The sequence below is a fragment of the Bos taurus genome, chromosome 3, assembly GCF_002263795.3.
Source record: "Bos taurus isolate L1 Dominette 01449 registration number 42190680 breed Hereford chromosome 3, ARS-UCD2.0, whole genome shotgun sequence".
NCBI classification, from domain to species: Eukaryota; Metazoa; Chordata; class Mammalia; order Artiodactyla; family Bovidae; genus Bos; species Bos taurus.
Genome location: NC_037330.1, coordinates 37,179,509 through 37,202,434, shown reverse-complemented (window position 1 = coordinate 37,202,434; position 22,926 = coordinate 37,179,509).

The following is a 22,926-nucleotide window of genomic DNA, read 5'->3' as shown; positions in this document are numbered from 1 at the left end:
TGAAATTTCTGTATTGACATCAGTAATATTTCTTAAGAAATATCCCTGAGTAAACTCAGCTTGGCATTCTCAAGAGACACTCCAGTTATAAAGAGTGAAATGTTAAATAAAAATGACCATGACAGAAACTAATTTTATTTCTTTTGGATTTCTGATGTAGCATGATGTAGACAGAACTTAGTAAATCTGATGGATAATTAAGAACAAGAATTAGATATGACCAGCACAGAAAAAAATATCTCTAGGTCGACTTTTTCTTCCAAAGCATTTCATCACCATTTATTGTCTTATTACTCCCTCCATTTTATGTAATTCCTTTTATAACACCCTAAACATGTTAGCTAGAAAAGAAAGATGTAGACTGTATGGACAATTTCTTGGATTTTGGCATGACTTTTCCACTCTGTAGTAGGAAAGAAATGTACAAATATATTTATATCCTTTGAAAATATGAAATTTGTCATTTGTTACCTTTTAGAGAATATTTTTGTATATAAACTGTAATTTTTCAGGTGGCTTTTAATAAAAAGTAGAAAGCTAAAATTAAGCAAAGTGAAAAAAAAGCCACAAAAATTTGTCTTTTCTTTAAGCATTTATGATCAGGAAAAAAAGAAAAAGTAAGTTACCATGAATGTAGTAACAGTATTAGATTTTTAAGTTTTCCACCTTCATCATTTTAAAAGCCATCATTTTTAGCTATTTACATTCATTTTTTGTTCACTTAAAATTTCTTTGAAAATTACTGACATGAATGTAAGCATACTGTGATTTTTCTTAATTAACAGGAATTATTACTGAAAAGGCATAGAGATTTGTGGGAAGGAAAAAGAATGGTAAATTCTAGATAATTTTCATACATATCCCTAGCAAAGCTTAACGTTAATTGAAGAGTCTGGTTAATGTCCAGTGTAAACTTAATGTCAAGAAAAACCTATAAACTTTGCTCCCCATGGATAAAGGCTAGCTATTGAATACTGCCCAACTTTATCTGTTACATTTTTGTATAAAATTATAGTTTTTCAGGATCCCTTAACTTATTTGGGTTTCATTATATATGTCCAGTACTCTTGCCTGGAAAGTCCCATGGGCGGAGGAGTCTGGTAGGCTGCAGTCCATGGGGTCACTAGGAGTCGGACGCGACTGAGTGACTTCACTTTCACTTTTCACTTTCATGCATTGGAGAAGGAAATGGCAACCCACTCCAGTGTTCTTCCCTGGAGAATCCCAGGGACGGGGGAGCCTGGTGGGCTGCCGTCTCTGGGGTCACACAGAGTCAGACATGACTGAAGCGACTTAGCAGCAGCAGCAACAGCATATATGTCTACCTCGATTATTAAATAAAAGAGTATAAGAGTGAAACAGTTATGAATTAATAAGGGAAAAAGACTTTATAATATGATGTAAACAATAACATTATTGAAACTTCCTCTTCCCATTTTACAAAAGCTAATTAGAAATAATGCATTATATGTCACTGTAAAAGAAACATCAATTAGCTGCTAGCATTGAGCATGGACAGATTGTGGTACATGTTAGAGTGTGTGAGTTTTAAAATTATGTTCAGAATACAGAAAAAGTTTGTAAAAATAACAAAAACTAAAGCAAATGATTCTACAAGATTATTTTACTAATTTAGACAATTTCTGTCTCTTGGCTATATTTAATTCAGTACTTAAACTTTATAGCTCAATATTCTAGATAAGTCTACCTTTGGATTTTGTGACACATAAATATAGAGTATTATATTGGAAATCACATAACAATTGTTTGTTCAGTTTGGTGTTTGGCCACAATTCTTAGTATTAATAAAATAAAATATTCATTATAGATAGTTCCTGAGAGACCTGGGGCCTGTATTGTGGAGCCACAAAGTCTGATTAAATGCAGGAAAGTACATAGCATTACTATGGGCTCTCAGTTGGCTACAAATCCAACTCGTCTTCTTTAACAGCTTAGCTTTTATCTCCTGTAATATGTCCTCAATTTGGTCACAGCATTGAAACAAAAGAAGCAAATCTGAAAACTCAACTACAAATCAATTCAATTTACTGTATGTCTTTAGTGGCTAAATTGCAGGATAATGCTCCTATTTATATAAAACACATACACATAAGTCAGCAGTGTGCTTTTACTTTGACATCAAATCAAATTATATGGATATTTAACTGAAAAATAATCCTATTCTAGTGAATTTTAAATTCAAGATACTTTTGATGAAAATAGATTGCTCTTATTGACATTTATTATTTTCAATTCTGAGTCACATTAATTTTATTCACCATCTAAAATTTCAATCCTATACATCTTTAACATGCATAAAACTGTTTAGCTGTGAATGTATTTTTATAAAACTATATGTTCTATACATGGTTTTGAAGTAAAAGGCAATATTCTTACCTTTGAGTCTAGCATGATTACTTGAAAAGAATATGATGCTCATTTATTTAAGATTAGTTAGTTCTTTAATATTCAAGCATAGTATCATACCAGTCAATTGCCAGGAGAAAAATGCTCTGGATATGGGCCTGCAGTTGAGGAGCTGCAAGAAGGGAGGCAGCCAGGATTAATAGATTTTTGGCAAGATGCATCAAGGAATTAGGAATTCTCACTCAAGCCACCTTACCATACCTGGGAAGTACTGTATTTGCACAGGGAGGTTTTTCAGATCAATGGGACAGCACCTGCTGTACTTTGCTTTGAGGTATGGAATTTTAGTTCCAAGAAGTGCTAACAAATATCTGATGTCAAAGAGTGAACCAATAATGAAAGAAAATTTCCAGAGGGCAATGTTTTGCTCCCATAAATTCTGGGCTGTAACCAGAATGTAATTATATTTGAAAAAATTAATTTGTCCAAAGTGTGAAACTGGAAAATGTCTTATGCTGCAAATTACCTGGTCACTTAGTAAATGTACATGATATAAGCTTTATCATTTTACATTTTAATTTAAATACAAAATAGAAAGAACGTGTGTTCAAAAGATCCATATTTGGTCTACTCATTTTACCTCTCCAAGATCCATTTTCCTAAAGGCTAAGAAGAAATAATATCTATCTTATAGAACGAGTACATGGATCAGTAACAATGCCTGTAAAATTTCCTACAGTGTACTCAATGGAGATGCTAGATCAATAGGAAAGAATTTGTTTCTGTCCAAATCCTCAAATAGCATTTAAAAGGCACGTGAATATGAACACTTTACTATTTTCTGTTTACCTTGGCGTAATGCTTATTCTGTGACTCCTCTTCTACTAATGTAGACAGCAGCGATGTGGAAATATCAGTTCTATTATCTTCTTTCCAATCAGATCAGATCAGATCAGATCAGTCGCTCAGTCATGTCCAACTCTTTGTGACCCCATGAATCGCAGCACGCCAGGCCTCCCTGTCCATCACCAACCCCCGGAGTTCACTTAGACTCACGTCTATCGAGTCAGTGATGCCATCTAGCCATCTCATCCTCTGTCGTCCCCTTCTCCTCTTACCCCCAATCCCTCCCAGCATCAGAGTCTTTTCCAATGAGTCAACTCTTCTCATGAGGTGGCCAAAGTACTGGAGTTTCAGCTTTAGCATCATTCCTTCCAAAGAAATCCCAGGGCTGATCTCCTTCCGAATGGACTGGTTTGGATCTCCTTGCAGTCCAAGGGACTCTCAAGAGTCTTCTCCAACACCACAGTTCAAAAGCATCAATTCTTCGGCACTTGGCTTTCTTCACAGTCCAACTCTCACATCCATACATGACCACAGGAAAAACCATAGCCTTGACTAGACAAACCTTTGTTGGCAAAGTAATGTCTCTGCTTTTGAATATGCTGTCTAGGTTGGTCATAACTTTCCTTCCAAGGAGTAAGCGTCTTTTAATTTCATGGCTGCAGTCACCATCTGTAGTGATTTTGGAGCCCAGAAAAATAAAGTCTGAATGCTAAAATTCTTTCTACTTATTCATTTAATAAATACTTAACAATGCCTACTGTGTGCCAGTCTTTGTACCAAGCAAAACAGTACAAAGATAATTAACCGTGCTCCTGTCACTGTAAAGTTTACTGTCTACTCAGTAGAGCCAGGAATGTAATTGCACATCCAAATATTGGTTTTGATGCTTAATAATCAGTAGCCACACAAAATAGTAAAACAAAATACTATATCCTACAATATGAAAATTCTGATTAGAAATCTCTCTCTTTTGTTTTTGTGTGTATGGAGAGAGCAGGGGAAGAGGGCAAGGATGAAACACCAAGGAACAAATATGTGGAGCAAAGCAGTCAAAATGTCATTGACCCTATCATTCTCCATATATATGAAATAATGATCAAATAAAAATGTAGCGGTATACAGCAGACAACTGGGAAAATATTATCATTATATAAAATGAGGAGGAAGAAATAATTTTAAAAAAGATCACTATTAAACTACTTGGCAAAATAAAACTGAAACAATAATTGGATGACTAGTAATGAAAGTGCCTGTTTGTAATGGCTTCACCAAATTTGAAGTTGAGTTTACTGCATCTGACCTTTCATGTCTATAGTGTATCTGTTCTCACTATGTTTTTACATATAATTAAAAGTTTGTTCTTTGGGTTACTAGTATTTATGAAACTGGAAAATTTATGCCCTGTAATCTTCTGGTTTAATTTTGCTTTTTACAGTTTATTATGAAGAAGGCTAAGTGCCAAAGAATTGATGCTTTTGAACTGTGGTGTTGGAGAAGACTCTTGAGAGTCCCTTGGACTGCAAGGAGATCCAACCAGTCCATTCTGAAGGAGATCAGCCCTGGGATTTCTTTGGAAGGAATAATGCTAAAGCAGAAACTCAAGTACTTTGGCCACCTCATGCAAAGAGTTGACTCACTGGAAAAGACTCTGATGCTGGGAGGGATTGGGGGCAGGAGGAGAAGGGGACAACAGAGGATGAGATGGCTGGATGGCATCACTGACTCGATGGACACGAGTCTGAGTGAGCTCTGGGAGTTGGTGATGGACAGGGAGGCCTGGCATGCTGCGATTCATGGGGTTGCAAAGAGTCAGACACAACTGAGTGACTGATCTGATCTGATCTGATGGTATACCTGATGTATAATAAACTCATAATTTTAATATACAAATTTGATATGTTGGAATACATATATGTTATACATCCTTGAAACCATTATGACAATCATGATAGTGAACATATCTATTACCCCTGAAAGATTCCTCATGCTCCTTGGTAATCCCTTTCTCAAGCTCCTCCTCCCCACCATGGGCTACTCTGACCCATTTTCTCTCACTATATGTTATAGTGAGAGAATTGCATTTTCTAAAATTTAAATAAATAATCATAAAAATGTATTCTTTATGTCTTCTTTCATTCAGCATAATTATTTTGAGATTTACTCACGCTGTTTTTTTAATAGCTTATTATTGTGTTACCCGGTAACATTCCTTTGTATGGATATGCCATATTTGTTTATATATTCAGCTGTTGATGGATTTTTGGATTGTTTTGAGTTTGAGGTTACTCTGAGTAAATATGCTGAATAGATACACAGATACAAATCTCTGTATGGACATATACTTTCTTTCCTTTAGGGTAAATGGCTAGCAGGAGAATAGCTGGGTCATTTGGTGGTTATGTTATTAATTCTTCAAGAAACTGCCACACCGTATTCCAGAACTGCATCTTACATTCCCGCTAGCTGTGCATGAGAGCTTCATTCACTCCACATAGTTGCCAGTACTTGGCTTGGTAAATTTCTAAAATTCTCTCTATAGTAAGAGATGTGTAATGGTATCTCATTATATTTTATTTGGCATTTCCCAATTAGTAATTATAAGAGATTCTCAATTCTCTTCATATAATTATTTGCAACCACTACATCTTCTTAAATAAGATGTCTGTTCAGATTTTCTGCCAAACTCTTTAGTGGGTCATTTTGTTTTCATTCTAATGTGTTCTGAGAGTTCATTTTATAATCTGGATATAAGTCCCTTATCCAATATCTAACTTGAAATTATTTTCTTCTAGTCTGTGGCTTTAAGAGCTTGTAGCCTAATTCTCTTACAAGACTGTTTTGGAGATCAAAGTTTGTAAGTTTAGAGAAGTATAATTTATCCGTAACTGTTATAAACATAGATGCAAAACTTCTAAAGAAACTTGTAAAGAAAATTCTAGCTAATTCAATCCAACAGTATATAAATAGAATAAAACATTATGACCAGGTGAGACTTTTAAACATCCATTTTTATTTAAAGTAAAAAATAAATAAATTAAAAATCCTGAAAGAGAACATGAAAGAGAATGTCTTTTCTCTGATAATGGGCACCTACGAATAATGTTGTGTTTCCCAGATGGTGCTGGTGGTAAAGAAACTGCCTGCCAATACAGGAGACATAAGAAAGGCAGGTTGGATTCCTGAGTTAGGAAGATCCCCTGGAGGAGGGCCTGGCAACCCACTCAAGTATTCTTGTCTGGAGAAACCCATGGACAGAGGAGCCTGATGGGCTACACTCCATAGGGTCACAAAGATTCGGGCACGACTAAAGCGACTTAGCACGTACATGCACCAATAATGTTAAACATCCTGCTTAATGTTAAAAATATGAAATTCTTTGCCCCTAAAATTGAGAATGAGAAGAGGACGACTCTTCTCAGCACCCCTATTCAACATTGTACTGAAGATTCTAATCCGTGAAATAAGGCATAAAATAAGTGACATGCAAATTTAGGAAAAGCTACTAGAATAAGCAAGTTTAGCCAAGTTGCAAGATAAGACATCATGATTGTAGTCATGATTTAATTTCTTTTGAAAGCAACATTTTTAATAGAAGAGAAATATGATTCTGCATGTGTGTTAAGTCATTTCAGTTGTGTCCAACTCTTTCCAGCCCCATGGATTGTAGCCCTCCAGGCTCCTCTGTCCATGGGATTCTCCAGGCAAGAATACTGGAGTGAGTCACCATGCCCTCCTCCATAGGATCTTCCTGACCCACGGATCAAACCTTTGTCTCCTGTGGCTCCTGCATTGCCGGTAGATTCTCTACTGCTGAACCACCTGGAAAGCCCAGAAATATGATTACTTTAGAATAAATATAGCAAAACATGTGTAAAGTTTATACATTTAAAATTACAAACATAGCTAACACAATTTAAAGAAGACCCAATTAAATAGTAAGATTTTATCATGTTTCTAGTTCAGAGCACTCAGTATGATGATAATTTTTTTTTCCTCCAAAATGTGTCTCTAGATTATATCTATAGATTCAACACAATCCTAATAAAAATCATAGCAGAATTTTTTGTAGAAATCTATACTTTTGTTTTAAAATTCATATGGAAATACTAAGGATCTTGAATAGCTCCAATAATTTTGAAAAAATTGGAGAGCTGGAATAAAGCAGCAACCCTATTAAAAAAAGATGTGGGTTTTGGCTTAACTATAGTCAAATAGATCAAATAACAGAATAGAGAACCTAGTGATAGATCTGTATACGGGCATACCTCAGAGATACTGTGGGTTTGTTTCTGGACCACTTCAATAAAGTAAAGATTGTAATAAAGTGAGTCACAAAATTTGTTTGGCTTCCCAGTGCATATAAAAGTTGTGTTTATACTGTAGTGCAATAAAGGTGGAATACTATTATATCTAAAAATAATATACTTAGTTTAAACATCCTTTATTGGTCAAAATGCTAACCATCATTTGAGTCTTTACTGAGTCATAATTATTTTGCTGGTGGAAGATCTTGCCTCAGTGTTAATGACTGTGACTAATTAGGGTGGTGGTTGCCGAAGGTTGCGGATAGCTATTTATTAAAATAAGATAGCATAGAAGTTTGTCACATAGATACTTAATGTGGCAGATCTATCTCTTCTTTTCATGAACAATTTCTATGTAGTGTAATAGGCTATTTGAGAGAGTTTACTTACAGTAGGACTTCTTTCAAAATCAAGTCAATCCTCTCAAACTTGCTGCTGGTTTATCAATTAAGTTTATATAATATTCTAAATACTTTGCTGTCATTTCAACAACTTCATAGCATCTTCATCAGTAATAAATTCCACCTCAAGAAACCACTTTCTTTGCATATTCGTGAGAAGCAACTCTTCATCCATTTAAGTTTTATCATGAGATTACAGCAATTCAGTCTCATCTTTAATGTCCACTTCTGATTCCAGTTGTCTTGCTGTTTCTACCATATCATCAATTCCTTCCTCCACTTTAATCTTGAACCCCTCAAAGTCATCCATGAGGGTTGGGATCAGCTTCTTCCAAAATCCCATTAATATTGATATTTTCACCTTTCCCCATGAATCATAAATGCCTTTAATGGCATGAGAATATGGATGTTGTGTTATCAGGCATGAAAATAACATTAACCTCATTGTGCCTCTCCATCAGAGTTCTTGATTGACCAGGTGCAATGTCAATGAACAGTAGTATTTTGGAAGGAAATTTTCTTTTTTTGAACAGAGGTACCATTTCACACCAGTCAGAATGGCTGTGATCCAAAAGTCTACAAACAATAAATGCTGGAGAGGGTGTGGAGAAAAGGGAACCCTCTTACACTGTTGGTGGGAATGCAAACTAGTACAGCCACTATGGAGAACAGTGTGGAGATTCCTTAAAAAACTGGAAATAGAACTGCCTTATGATCCAGCAATCCCACTGCTGGGCATACACACTGAGGAAACCAGAAGGGAAAGAGACACGTGTACTCCAATGTTCATCTCAGCACTGTTCATAATAGCCAGGACATGGAAGCAACCTAGATGTCCATCAGCAGATGAATGGATAAGAAAGCAGTGGTACATATACACAATGGAGTATTACTCAGCCATTAACAAGAATACATTTGAATCAGTCCTAATGAGGTGGATGAAACTGGAGCCTATTATACAGAGTGAAGTAAGCCAGAAGGAAAAACACCAATACAGTATAATAACGCATATATATGGAATTTAGAAAGATGGTAACAATAACCTGGTGTATGAGACAGCAAAAGAGACACTGATGTATAGAGTCTTATGGACTCTGTGGGAGAGGGAGAGGGTGGGAAGATTTGGGAGAATGACATTGAAACATGTAAAATATCATGTAAGAAACGAGTTGCCAGTCCAGGTTCGATGCACGATACTGGATGCTTGGGGCTAGCGCACTGGGACGACCCAGAGGGATGGTATGGGGAGGGAGGAGGGAGGAGGGTTCAGGATGGGGAACACATGTATACCTGTGGTGGATTCATTTTGATATTTGGCAAAACTAATACAATTATGTAAAGTTTAAAAATTAAAAAAAAAAAAAACAGTGGGTGAGCTTAAAACATTCAGTACATGATATTGCAAACTGATGTATTGTCATTCAGGCTTGTTCTATTTATAGAACACAAGCAGAGTTAATTTAGCATCATCCTTAGGGACTCTAGGATTTTTAGAATGGTAAATAAGGACTGGCTTCAACTTATAGTCACCAGCTGTACTAATCCCTAACATGAAAGTCAACCTATCTTTTGAAGCTTTGAAGCTGGAGACTGACTTCTCCTCTCTAGTTATGAAAGTCTTAGATGGCATTTTCTTCCCAAAAAGGCTGTTTCATCTGTATTGAAAATCTGTTTTTTAGTGTAGCTACCTTCTTTAATGATCTTCACTTGATCTTCTGGATAACTTGCTGCAGCTTCTCCATCAGCACTTGCTCCTTTACCTTGTACTTTTATGTTTTGGAGATGGCAACTTTCCTTAAACCTCATGAACCAACCTCTGCTAGCTTCAAACTTTTCTCCTGCAGCTTCATCACCTCCCTCAGCCTTCATCAGATTAAAGAGTTAGGGTCTTGCTCTGGATTAGGCTTTTGCTTAAGAGAATGTTGTAACCGGATAATGTCCTAGTCAGACAACTAAAACTTCCTTCATATCAGCAATGAGGCTGTTCTACTTCTTACCATTTGTATGTTCACTGGAGTAGTACTTTAATTTCCTTCAAAAACTTTTCCTTTGCATTCACAACTTGGCTAACTGTTTGGCACAAGAGGCCTAACTTTCAGCCCATCTTGGTTTTCAACAATTCTTCCTCACCAAGTTTAATAATTTCTAACTTTTAGCTTGAAGTGAGAGATGTGGCTTAAATACTTAGAGACCATTGTAGGGTTAGTAATAGACTGATCGCAATAATGTTGGGTCTCAGGAAATTGGGAGACCAGAGGAGAGGGAGAGAGACAGAGGAATAGCTGGTCAGTCAAAACACACGCATTTGTTGATTAAGTTTGCCATCTTATATGGAAGTGATTTGTGCCACCTCAAATAATTGCAATACTAACATCAAATATCACAAATCATAGATCGCTATGACAAATATGATAATAATGAAAAGCTTGAAATACTAGAAGAATTACTAAAAAAGAGGCAGGAAATGAGAAAATGCTGTTGGAAAAAATGGTGCCAATAGACAATAAACTTCCTTGACATAGAGCTGTCACACAGTATCTGCAAAGTGCAATAAAATAAAAGTGAAAGTGAAAGTCGCTCAGTCAAGTCTGACTCTTTGTGATCCCATGGACTGCATAGTCCATGGAATTCTCCAGGCCAGAATACTGGAGTGGGTAGCCTTTCCCACGGCATGCCACAATACTGGAGTGGGTAGCCATTCCCAAGAACAATTTATTTCTGAAAACACTAACGGAATTCAGTAGGAAAAGGTAACTATTTTCAACAAATGATACTGGAACAATTGGAAATCTGATTTAAAAAAAGAGTTAATACAAATTAACTTCAACTTGTATCTTGTAATTAATCATACATGTAAATGTTAAACCTAATATTATAAACATTCTAAAATAAAACATAGGAGTACATTTTCAAATTGTTGCTTATTTATTTAATTTTGGCTGTGCAGGGTCTTCCTTGCTGCGTGGGCTTTTCTTTCATCACGGTAAGCAGGGACTGTTCTCTAGTTGCAGTGCACAGTCTTCTCATTGCAGTGGCTTCTCTTGCTCTGGAGCACAGGTCCTAGGACATGCAGACTTCAGTAGATGTGGCACATGGACTCATTAGCTGTGGCTCCCGGGCTTTAGAGCCCAGGCTCAGTAGTTGTGGCACATGGAGTTAGCTGCCCTGTAGCATGTGGAATCTTCCTGGACCAGGGATCGAAACTTTGTGTCCTGCATTGGCAGGTGGATTCTTTACAACTAAGCCACCAGGAAAGCCCAGGAATACATTTTTCAACCTTGGTTTATGTCAAGATTCTTAAGGTACAGCACCACAAAATTCATTATAGGAAAATATTGATGAAATGACTTCCTGAAGATGCAAAATGATACTTTTTGAAAGTAAATAAAAAGACAAGCCAAAGACTGAGAGAAAATACTTACTAAGCATATTTTTGTATCCATAATAATTTTGTATCCATAATAAGCAAACTCTCAAAACTCAGAATTTTTAAAAAGTTTTAAATGAACAGAGAATTTGAAAAGGCACTTCAACAGAGAAGAGTAACAGCAGCAAAAAATACATGAATACATGCTCAGTGTCATTAATTGTTATGAAAGTGTAAGTGAAACTTCAATGATAGACAACCTAACACTTACAGGGATGGGTAAAATGAAAAACACTGATTGAGACAAGAGTTGGCAATGCTCTGGGGCAACTGAAACTCCCATACCCTGCTGGTGAGAATGTAAAATGACACAACTTTGGAAAACTATTTGACAGTTTCTTAAAAGTTAAACCTACACGTGCTATACGACTGGCTGTTCCACTCTTGGACCATACACCTATGAGGAAAGAAAGCATATGTTCATACCAACAACTGTACATGAATGTTGACAGTAACATTATTTGTAATAGCAAAAACAACAGTAAAACAACACAAACATCTATCAATGGGTAAATGAATAAATTGTGGCACAGTCACTCATTATTTTAAAGTCTATACTTGCAAATACAGCGTTTGTTGTAACCCCAAATCATATAATCTCCAACTCATGCTAGAATGAAGTTCCTTAGTCTTAATTCCAAAATTATTTTATTATGGATATATGTCAGAAACTAATGATACGAACTCGTTTTTGCATTCATATGCATTTAGTTCCATTTACTGAAGAAATATTTCTAATCTGAATGCTTAGCCTTCTTCATGATACTTTACTTTTTTGCACTTTTACTTCCCTAGGGTACAATTCTGTGATTTTACATAGTATTCTGGTAGAAAGGGATGTGAACATTTTCAAAGGATAGCAGACATATAAGACTTTCTTGAGAAATTTGTGAATAATGAAAAGATTAATTCACAATTTTATACATCAAAGCACAACAATTCAATTTGTCAATACATTCATTCTAGCAAGTCAGATATGCAATTTCTCCATTCAATCTATTACATATAAATTAGGGGTTTTATTGATTAACTGTGGTATAAGAATAATGATTTTTCTGATATTGTCTACATGACTATTTAATTTCTAGCTTAAGAAACTACCCTCAGTTTCGTCTAACCTTTTTAAAATGTTTTAAGTATACGAAAGTACAAATAAACTTGATATTTACTACAGACCAAAGATGACTTCCCTGGTGGCTCAGACGGTAAAGGGTCTGCCTACAATGCGGGAGACCCGGGTTCGATCCCTGGGTGGGGAAGATCTCCTGGAGAAGGAAATGGCAACCCACTCCAGTATTCTTGCCTGGAAAATCCCATGGACGGAGGAGCCTGGTTGGCTACTGTGCATGGGGTCACAAAGAGCTGGGCATGACTGAGTGACTTCACTTCAAGGATGACATTAATTTTTCAAAAAACTCAATTTGACAAGAGGAAAATAACTTTTTAAAATATAATCAATCTTAAGGTTTTTTTTTTTTTTAATTGAACAATATTTTTGTGATGATATTGTTTATTGGTTTACCAAATGTAGACCAGCTACTCTTTCTCGCTACTTCCAATTTCAAGACTGGAAAGGTTACATAATTCATTTTCCCCAGTTCTATGACCATATGATGGGCTTCCCGTGTGGCTCAGCTGGTAAAGAATCTGCCTGCAATGCAGAGGAACTGGGTTTGATCCAGGGATTGGAAAGACCCCTGGAGAAGGGAAAGGCTACCCACTCCAGTATTCTGGCCTGGAGAATTCCATGGACTGTGCGGTCCATGGGATCACAAAGAGTCAGACATGACTGAGTGACTTTCACTTTCATGGCCATGTGACACAGATCTGATCAATGAAATGTAAGAAGGAGCTACTGAACACTTTTAAGAATGATTTTGCATTTCCTAAAATAGAAATAAATGCAGCTGGTGTCATGTCTATCCTCCTCTTTCAAACCCACACATGAAGTCTAGAGTTGCTACAACCTTTGTGTCACTATGACAGAAAAGAAAAGAGAAACATGGGGATTCTGAGACCAATATTTCTGAACTCTTTTTTTCAGAATTTTTATTGACATGTAACATTATCATAGCTTCAGATGTACAGTACAGTGATTCAATACATGTATATAGTGGTATGTTCACCTCAGTAAGTCTAGTTAACATGTCACCATACATAGGCAGAAAATTTAGCTCTTTATTTATCTCTTGTGGCAGTTTCTTTTTTTATTTTTTAAATTGTGAAAGTGTGATAACATTTTCAGGAGACTTGGAAAATACAGAAAAAAGTTACATATTGTTCTACTGTATATTACAGTTATTTTTTAAGTAGATAAATTAAGATTTTTAGTTGGAGTTTCAATATAAAACTCTCAAAAGTGAATACAGTGAATACACAGAAAAGTAGAAGGATATACTAGACCTGAAAAGCACTGTGAACCAATTCAACATAATTAAGATTTATACAATTTTCACACAACAGCATGATATAAATTCTATTAAAGTTCCCATAGACTATAAATCAGGGGACACTGGAACATATCCAGGGACATAAAACAAGGTACAAAATTTCATGGTCTATATATATTGAGATCATACAGAGTCTGTTCTCTTATCACTGTGAAATTATGTTAGAAATCAATATCAAAAATATTTGAAAATAACCCACATATTTTCAAGTGCAATATGACATTTACCAAGAGAGATTTTGACTTAGCCATTGAAAGTTTCAATAAAGTTAAAAGACTGAAAAAACATAGAGGGTGTTTGCAGAGAAGAAAGCATTTAAATGAGAAATTAATATTAAAGATACTTTAAGATCCCACTCATTCAGAAATTAAATGTCCGCTTTTAAATGATAGGTGTATCTAAGAAGCCATAGAAGGAAAATTAAAAAATTACATTTGTATGAAAAGAGAATTTATTAGAACTTGTTACATGCAGCTGAAGCCGCTCAGTGCAACTAAATACAATCTGGAATCTTGAATAAGATATGAAAAAAACAATGGATGCCAGCAGAAAATTTTGTGAAACTTGAACCAAATCTATACTTTAGTTAATAATACTGTATCATACTAGTGGAGTCTATTTCCCCAGTCCTCCTATCAATGTTGTTCAACAGCTAGTTGCAATTTTGGTGCTGTATAGGAACAGATGAGTGCACATCCTTATACCCTGCCATCTTGAAACTATCTCCCAGCTTTTGAATTTATGTTGCAAGCTGCATACTTTCTTATTCCTTCATATGGGAGAAGTGTTGACTCCTATTTGTTTAAGGCAGTGAAAGTCAGGATTGAGTCTTTTTGAATTTGATGTTATAGACAGCTAAATGTATTTTTAACTCATACATTTTTGTTTTATTTCAGGTTGACAATTTTAATGAGGATATTTTCTTTTACTTGCATTATGGCTATGGTTAGATTTAGGATGTTCATGAAAAGCAGAAAAAAAGCTGTGATTTCCTAATAAAACTCACAGCATAAAAGCAGCAATCAGGTTAATTCAAGTCAGGGGAATGTGTTACCAGGTTAATTCAACATGCTACTAGAAATTTCTAAGCTAATTAGAGAAACTCATTGTTCTTAGCTAGTATGAAAGTGAAAGTGAAATCGCTCAGTCGTGTCCAACTCTTTGTGACCATATGGACCACATGTGACCTACCAGGCTCCTCCATCCATGGGATTTTCCAGGCAAGAATACTGGAGTGGGTTGCCATTTCCTTCTCCAGGGGATCTTCCCAACCCATGGTTAGCTAGCATAGATTTTGCTATATCTCATGCATACAGATAAAATATTGGGCATGCTAAAAGTATCCTTAAAACAAAAAAATAATTCTTCATAGATATTCAATTGAAATTATATATATGTTAATACATATTCTGTTCCCTATTTACTTTTCTTTGTACTTTGTTGCAGTTAGTTACTCAGTCGTGTCCAACTCTTTGTGACCCCATGGACTGTGTAGCCTGGCAGATTCCTCTGTCCATGGGATTCTCCAGGCAAGAATACTGGAGTGGGTTGCCATTTTCTTCTCCGTCTTTGTATTTTATAATGATTACAATAATAAAAATCCTAAATCTCCATGTTAAAAATTTCTTTTCACAGAAGGTTTATAAAGTTAAGTTTGTTAAATAGGAAAAAATACACATAATGATAGTAGTAATAATTATAATTGAAATTTTTGAGTTCTTATTTTGTTCTGGATGCTAGTGTAATTGACTTATATATAAACTAATTATGAATTTATGAGTCCAATACTAATTTTACTTTAGTTTTATGTATGAGGAAACGAGGCCCTCAGTTTGGAAACAGTAAATCTTAAACTTTAGTCTACATTGAGGCAATCCAGTTGCATAAACTGTTGGCTTATTGTCTACAGAACATCTCATTTCTTCTTTGTTTATATACAGGATATTTTTGGTAGAGGAAATGGTCCAACTTATAGTCCTAGCTCAGTCTTCAAGGAGGGATTGGAGATGTTTGGAATTTTTCAGAAATGGAAATATGATTTGGTATTCAAAAGAACTTTCATTCTCCAATGGACTACTGGAATTGGTAATTCACTTTCTCTGTTATTGTATAAAAAAGGTCTGGAGCAGTTGTGAAGAATGAACAGATTGATTTGTTAGTATTTATCTTTCAATCCAAAATATATAGTCTTAGTTTCTTAGTGACTTCCTAAGGTCACAGTTGGAAATTAATCCTTTTATCTCTCACTTCTTTCCTCCTTTCTTCTCTCTTTCTTCCTTCCATCCACTAGACAAGATTCTGGAAATTTGAAAAATAAATTTGACACATATTATATAATTTTATTATGAGTATTTTTTAAAAGAAGAGGAAAAGAAAATCAACTTGCCCTTAAAAATTTAGATCTGGTAATATTTTACATGTATTGAAAGGAAAAAATAATCTTTTTATTCTTATCGGAAAATTTTTAAAAACCTATATCACTTAACTTATTATTTGAAAAGCCTAATTTGGGTTGCTTTCTAGAAGAAAAAAATTATGTAATTTTTTTTAGTAAGAAAAATAGGTAGTCTCAAAAGTCAAACAGTAAAATTGAGAACTCATAAAGGATCTCACAATTGGGCATTAATAATGAAAATTTATTGCTTGAATATAGGCCTTATTTAAGAAAAGAGATATCATGCACACCAGGTGTAATAAAGTTGTTGGTGGCCTAACGTGTTGCAAGTGTTTTGTCATCTACAGCACTGCATTCTTTAAGGATGTCTAACACAAAAAAAACTCTCAAGTGAATTTATTGACTAAGACCAGTTCCACAGAACCAATTAGTATCTTACACAGGCTGCCCTGCAAGGCTTATGAGGCCATCCATCACCTGTCCATTTAACTATTTAGCATTTGTTCAAGCAATTTGTCACTGTGTCAGAATGCTAGCATTTCAGAATGGGAGTTTTTGGTTGAAAGAAATCTAACTCAGATACTGCAGATATTTCTCCTTTAATAAGGCTTAGGAAGATTTATGTTTCTATTATATTTAACCTTAAACATCTTGTCTAGAGGGTGAGGTTCTTTGTACTGCAAATATTTCAAATTTAAATCAAGTTTTTGTGTGAATTTAAAAATATCATGCAAAATGGAATTATTTTATAGTTTAACAATTCAAAGTGCTAACATTACAAAGTACCTTACCTCACAGGTTCAGTGATTACATTTTTATTACTTTTCCAATTCAGTCATTTGCTTTTATATTCATTTCTCATATCTATTAATTTCACACTCCCGAATGAATTATTTACTATTGAATGGAACAGAAAATATCTGCATTGCTCATAACATTACGCATCTCAGGTAGATTTGGAATCCTAGAAATATCTAATAGTGGAAGGATTATTGCAGCATTTCAATTAAATTACATATAATTTGCAATCAAATCGTTACCCATTTGAAGCACAGAGTATTAATTATAATGCAACTTTGCTGTTGATTACAGATCCTAGTCAAATGCTTAATTTTTGTTTCATAAAATGCCAAATTCTACAATAGTATAATTTGAAATGTACTGGCTACTTAATATTGAGTAAAATGATGAAAATCACAAAGAGGACTGTAGCCAAAATATAATTTATAAAATGGGTCCATGTAGTACAACAATTACAGAAAATATAAGTTTTACATATTGTTTCAAAGACCCAGCCAGTTTACTACCTTAGGCATGCCAATCAAATGAAAATTATTCAGGTATCTAACCTTTAGATTTGATTCAAAAATGAGATGCAGATATATAGATGGCCTTTTTCCCAACTACCCTGTAAGTCTACCTGATTAAGATTTCTAATATGAAAGAGGCAGCTCTGATGCTGGGGACTCAAATGCCATTTCCTCATCTGAATGTTGTTAAGCAGTTCCCATGACATTTCTCACAAACTTTCAATGTGTGCTTGTCACTAAACTCAATCTCAGAGATGAAACAGAAAATGTAAACTCCTGAAGAAGGGAGCTGAGTAAAAAGCTTTCCTGAAGTCCTCAGAGTGCTGTATTTCCATGATCAAGACTTCAGTCACCAATTTCATCCCTTCCACCTAATATAGCCAGCCAAGAATTTGACATGGATGGATATTAGGTTGAAGTAAGGAATGCACAATAAAAATGTATATGTGTAGCTATACACACATGCATACATATGAGTGTTCACAATAGCCATTTTTAAGACATCGCAAATTCCATCATCCCCATCCATTCCTCGAAATTTTGTTACCTAGAAAATATATTTAACTAGTCAAGCATTCTTAAAATTCAGAGAAAAATGTTTTTAAGGGTTATTGGCTCAATAGTCACTATATTATATTCACACACATATGCATACATAATATACACACACATTTATTACCTTTTCACAATGTATTTGCAATCATTTTCAAAATAAGGGTAGAAAAGAAATAATTTTATATTTTTTCATCGGTGTGTAAAATAATATCAAGATACTTCCTTAAGGATTTCTCAAATAAAAATAAGATATTTGGAAAACTTATTTAGCTGAAGGATTTATTAAAGAAGGGTATCAGAGATTATAGCTCATCAAAGGCTAGAAAACAACTTTTCAGAGGTGAGCAGACTAAAGTATAGCTCTTAGGCAAGAAACAAGGCTCAGGAAATTCTTGAGAAATTGTCTCCTTGTGAGTAAAAGGAGTGGAGAGAAGAGATAGAAAGATAAGAGTGAGAGATAATTGAGCTATCAATAATAATGAACTGAAGCAAAGTAAATCAAAATCTTAGACACAACTATGGAAATTCCAAAATGAGGAGGATGTACTGTGCTGATGACTTAAAGAGGTAATGGCTGTTTTTGCTGATTGTGGTTATGCAATTTTTTTTTGTCTCAGAAGGGATTTCCCAGGTGGCTCAGCAGTTAAGAATTGGCCTGCCAATGCAGGAGACAGGAGATGCAGGTTTAATCTCTGGGTTGAGAAGACCTCCTGGAGTAGAAAATGGCAACCCACTCCAGTGTTCTTGCCTGGAAAATCACATGGACAGAGGAGTCTTGCATGCTACAGTCCATGGTGTCACAGAGTTGGACACAACTGAGCACGCACATGTACACAAGCATGTGTAATTACAGGGCAATTTTGTTCTTTCGTGAGTTAGTTCCGCAAGAATGAGTATTAGGATTGAATAATGGCACATGATCATGTACAAATATTGTTTTGCTTCTTAGTCTACTTTAGGAAAGGGATTGGGAAATGCATTGCATTCTTCATATGTTACCAAATTCACAGACATAGCTATACAGAGATTCCACTAGTGGAGAGGACTCCCTTTGTACATTAAATAAAATAATAATAATAGCCATAACTACACTCCAGCCACTCTCCTTTATATATCAAAACTCATTCAATCCTTTCACTATCTCTAAAATCATAAGAGTTTTAAATTAGGTTACCAAAGTATCACAGTGATAGGGTGTGGTTTGAGCCCATAAAGTTCTCTAATTGCCATACCTTTAATATTTAAACTTCTTTCATGGAAACAGAGAGAAACTATTGTTTATTGAGTTCTTTCCTTTTCACAAGATAGTAACATTTTATATAAAAACCTCATTTAATACTTCTCACAATTCTGTAAGGTGAATGCTATTGTCCTAGTTAAAATATAAATTAATTATATTAATTACTATTGTCCCAATTAAAATATAGTAACTTATCAGAGGTTATAACACTAGTAATTGACAAAGAAAATATTCAAACTCAGATATATCTGGTCTCAAAGTGCATATTTGATTACTTGTTCAACCAGTGAACAAACTACTGTTGCATATACAAAGCCTCTGTTTCAATTTTAATTTTAACCTCAGTCTTTCTAGTACCTTAAATCTGTATGTCGTAGCATAAATCAAGATGATGGATATCCAAATTTTCCTTATGGTGATAGGAATTCTTGAGCTATGTAGGGACACATATTTCTCAAGTGAAAATGTAATTTATATTATGTGTCTTAAAGTATAATTTTGGAAGTTTATGCTGAAGCTTGGGAAAGAGTAGGTACAACATGAATGTAGATTTTCTTTTCATGAAAAACAGCTTGGAGTGGCCATCTTAAATTTTCTTTAAAAATCTTCAAGGAAGACAGGAGAAATAAATTTTATTCATGAACAATATGCAATACAAGATTTAATAATGAATACACTGGCGTGAATATAAAGCTATTGCTATAGATGTACCAGTAGTAAGGAAATGGCAACCCACTCCGGTGTTCTTGCCTGGAGAATCCCAGGGACAGAGGAGCCTGGTGGGCTGCCATCTTTGGGGTCGCACAGAGTCAGACACGACTGAAGCGACTTAGCAGCAGCAGCAGCAGTATTATTTTAAAAAGACTGAATGAGACAGCTCTTTGAGGGCTTGGGTTCTTGCCTACTGAGCCATGCTTTATCCAGGACCAATAATAATGTCAATCACCTAGAATGTACTTGGACTGACTGTGTGCTGAAAGAGAGGGTTCAGCATAAGGGTGGCTAAAAATGTGGAAACAGTGGAGCAACATCATTTTCAAAGTATACCAATCAAAAGAATTCTGGAGGCTTCATCTGTCGATGGGACACTTTGTTTAAGTTTTCTAGATGGGGGGTAGAGTGGGAGTGGTACAGAGATATGAGAGGGAAAATTTTCAAATCTAGTGGCCTATTCTGTAATCTGGAAATCTGGTGTTTGTTCACACTACCATAGTGTGATGATCATCACCACTAACTAGGTGGTAGTATCTATACAGAATAATTTGCAAGAAAGACCCTCAAATTCCTGTTTGGAGCAGAAGCAGGAAAGCAAGTGCTGGATACTATCTGAGCAAATACAGAGAAAAGTGTGTGTGTGTGTGTGTGTGTGTGTGTAGGGGGTGTGTGTGTGTGTCTGTGTGAGGCATATATAGGTGAGGATGCTTTAAATATTGGTGAGGGCTTCTCTGATAGCTCAGTTGGTAAAGAATTCACCTGTAATGCAGGAGACCCCTGTTCAATTCCTGGGTTGGGGAGATCCCCTGGAGAAGGAATAGGCTACCCACTCCAGTATTCTTGGGCTTCCCTTGTGTCTCAGCTGGTAAAGAATCTGCCTGCAATGCGGGAGACCTGGGTTTGATTCCTGGGTTGGGAAGATCCCCTGGAGAAGGGAAAGGCTACCCACTCCAGTATTCTGGCCCGGAGAATTCCATGGACTGCATAGTCCATAGTGTAGCAAAGAGTCCGACACAACTGAGCAACTTTCACTTTCACTTTCACTTTGCTTTAAATATCAGTGTCTTCCCCATCCCCTATAAGTAACATTTGACTTAAGCCAGAGCTAATATTGTCAAAGGAGCAAACATTCATGGATAAATGCCTCACATCTGGCAAAGTGAAGTTAGCTGACATTTACTTCATACAAAGGAGCAGGGATTAAATCAGACAGAATCTCATAGGATCAAATATTGGTATATTTTTCTCTGTTTTTCTGTTCCTTTTGAAGAAAACTAGGAAAATTCATTATCAACTACAAGGTTAAAAGGGGAAATCATACATTATTTATCTCTTTAACTTTTTTTTCTTATTTTGTCAGTAGAAATATATACTAAAACATGGAAAGCACAGATATGAATTGTAGATAATTTGGAAAATTAGGAACACATAAACAAGAAAGAAAAATAGCTCTTAGTTCAGGGAGAAACACTCAAAACTTTGATGTTTTTTTCCGCAATATTTTCTTTAAATGTTTGAGCAGAGAGGTAATAGATACATTGGGAAAAAAGAGAAAGAGAGAGAGACAGGCCTAGACACAGATTGTAGTCGATATTTATCACATCCTTTCTTTTACTGTTATACCATTCATGGGATTCTCATGGCAAGAATACTGAAATGGTTTGCCATTCCCTTCTCCAGTGGACCACATTTTGTCCGAACTCTCCACTTTGACCTGTCAGTCTTGGGTGGCCCTGCACAGCATGGCTCATAGCTTCTTTGAGTTAAACAAGCCCCAACGCCATAACAAGGATGTGATCCACGAAGGGGATTTTTTACCGACACCATTTTCCATCACCCACAGCTAACTTCCCAGCTGGTTAGGGATACTCTACTTGATGGTGTCGCTTAAATCATTTTTGAAGACTCTGAGTCCTTTATGATTTTGCGTTTATTGGATTACTATTTTTCTATTAGCATGTAACACTTACCAAAAAGTGCCCAGTAAAGCATTTATGTTCCATTCATAGTTTGCCCTCACTCCACTGAATACCAGAAGCCTATTTCCACTTGGTATTTTAATCAATCACACTAATAGCCTATTGGCAGTTTCAACTAAAAAATAAGAAAACCAATGTTGTATTCCAGTTTGAAAGTTTTCCGCCTTTAAGATATGACTCATAGGCAAAAAAGCCCAAGTGTGTGGGAAAAGAAAGCAAAAGTTTTGTAAGTTAATAAATAATATAGAAAGAGGAATCACCTGCATGCCATTCATTAGGACTCAGGCCTGTGTGTTCTACGCTAGAAGAAATAACACTATAAATGTTAGTGTTTCGAAGAGTATACTTTATTGTATAGGATAGTACCCAAACTTCACTGGATATTTTTTTCTCAGCAGGTGCTATAACTGAATCCTTAATAAATTATTCCATAATTATATCAGGCTTGCTGACACTAGTTATGGTAAATTTGATAGATAGGATGAGTGAAGTCCATGATCCATGAGCACTGTTTTTTGTTTTTGTTTTTTTTGGCTATGGTTTGTTTGTGTCTTATGAAATGTACTCTTTGGTTAAAGCAATGTAGTTTGTGGTATCAAGATTGTAAATGGCTTCCTAAAACTGAATAGTGTCACTGCAGAAGCATTACAGAGAGGGAAATAAAATCTATATCCTCTTTCCCCTCCATAATTTTTCAGTAAGAGTCTAATTGATGTCTTTATGGAAGGACCATATCAGGGGCTCAGCAACAACCTTTGATTTTAGCATTTTGATACTTAGATATGAGTAGTGAAATTATCTTGAGGAGTGGGGAACCCTGTTACTGAGCCTGTGCATAACAAATTTTTCACCATGACCACTTTGTAGACAGATAGGGTCCTAAGGTGATAGACCTCAAAAAAATGGGCCATTTTGTCTATCTTGTTATGGAAAACTCA